The sequence below is a fragment of the Triticum urartu genome, chromosome 3 (assembly GCF_003073215.2).
Source record: "Triticum urartu cultivar G1812 chromosome 3, Tu2.1, whole genome shotgun sequence".
Lineage (NCBI taxonomy): Eukaryota > Viridiplantae > Streptophyta > Magnoliopsida > Poales > Poaceae > Triticum > Triticum urartu.
In genome coordinates this window covers 710,167,440-710,169,230 of record NC_053024.1, presented here as the reverse complement: position 1 = coordinate 710,169,230, position 1,791 = coordinate 710,167,440, and the positions used below count along the sequence as shown (strand labels likewise).

The 1,791-nt window shown below is 51.9% G+C and overlaps 1 non-coding gene across 1 annotated transcript; it reads right to left on the bottom strand.

Moving 5' to 3' along the window:
• Window positions 1-266: 266 nt before the first annotated feature.
• Window positions 267-426, bottom strand: LOC125549755. The gene has a single exon (XR_007301477.1). It is a non-coding gene; the product is annotated as a U1 spliceosomal RNA (small nuclear RNA).
• Window positions 427-1,791: the final 1,365 nt, after the last annotated feature.

Here is a 1,791-nt window from a genome sequence, read left to right as displayed (position 1 = left end):
GAGGGGTCATATGAAGAATCAGTAAAACTTATTTTTAATACAGTATATAGACTAGCAAAATTCCAAACTAAATGAACAAAATTAAAACAGCGCGGATATTCTTTTCTTGACCTATTCCACAAGAAGTCCGAAAATAAGGCGAACATCCAAAATTGGACCGAAATGTAAGGGTCTTCAACTGAAAGGAGAAAAATGAAAAATACAGCGACGCAAAAGCTTCAGTAATGATCACAAGCCGGGGACCAAAATTTAATTTTATTAAATTGGCAGGTGCCGCGCGAACGCATACCTCCGCTATCAAAAATTACAACATTCACTCTCCCACTTGGGGAATGATAGGCCAGCGCACCCACCAAGCGCGATGTGGGCCACCAACCTAGGCCACAGGCCTTCATGATCGCCCATCGACCCCGTCCAGGTAAGTATGGAACAAGGATGCACCCGGCTGTCCTTTTATAGGGAGCTCTTCCGCTCGACGCCCTCGGCTAGGCGACGGGGACTAAAAACCGAAGCCGCGTGAGCCGCGGGGCGGGAGCACGCTACGGTAGCTCTCAGGAGGTTAACTGGGCTGGTATTTGCTCAACTCCAGCAGTGGGCCTTTAGAGCCGTGGAGCTTTGCCGCTCGTGGGCCTTGAGGGCGAGAAACGTCGTGATTGTGGAGCTCTGGTTTGTATCTCACAAAAAAAATCTCAGGAAAAAAATTCTTTACGATCCTAAAAACAAGCAAAAAAAATCTTTTTACAACAACGACGCCTCACAACGACGGCCGATGGAGGTTCATGTATCACAGCTTCATGCAGAGCGCGGCAACAGGCAGCGACACAAATGGCGGGCACGATGCGGGTGGTTGCTAGCCTTATCCACGAGGTTCGTGATTCTTGTGAACTACGGCGACGCGCGTGCCGACGCACGGCCACACGAGTTTAACGACGGTAAGGAAAGTACCAGCCGTTGACGCTTCACCGTCAATCAATCGATCGATCTCTTCTGCCACCAGCCGTCTATTGATTCAGCTTGACACATATGCTCACCGGCTCGCCGCGTTCTCCAGGCGCCGCGACGCGTCCCGGCAGACGTACCATACGTGCCTGCTCCGGCCGCGCCATCGCGACGTTCGTTTGGCGACGCGTCACGCGGTGGACGTGGTACGTGTCATCCACGACACGCACCGGCCGGCCGGCGAACGCACACAAGGGTTCTTACTATTTTATAAAACATTTTTGGTTTGCCCCATCACCTGACCTGGTCGTGCTCGCGCCACCGAGAAAGAGGACGAGGAGGAGCGGAGCGGGCCGAAACGGCGAGGCTCTCCCGCCACCGCCGCGAGTTTTGTTCGAATCGGAGACGTCCCGCACGCCGCCGTGCGCAAGCGACGCGGCCCGGGGATCGGGCGGGCCCTGCGGCGCACTCATCAAGTCGATCGATGTAGCCACGTGGAGGCTGAACCAGGACGTACTGTGAGTACGCACGGCTTTGGGGCCTTGGCTGTCGACTGGCGCGGCCGAATTGCCGATCCTGCCCTGCTCTGCCTGCCGCGAGCTACTCCCTCCGTTCCAAATTACTCCTATTTGTCATAGGTATGGATGTATTTAAATATATTTTAGTTCGGATGTATTTAGATATATTTTAGTTCTAAATACATCTATTTCTATAACAAATAATTTGAAACGAAAGGAGTATAAAAAACGAAGTTGCATTCACTGACCCTGTCTAACAAAATATTATAACCGCAGCAATATTCTTCCGTTTATCTCCCGTGGAATTTATGCATTCAAGCCATGGCCCTGGCGA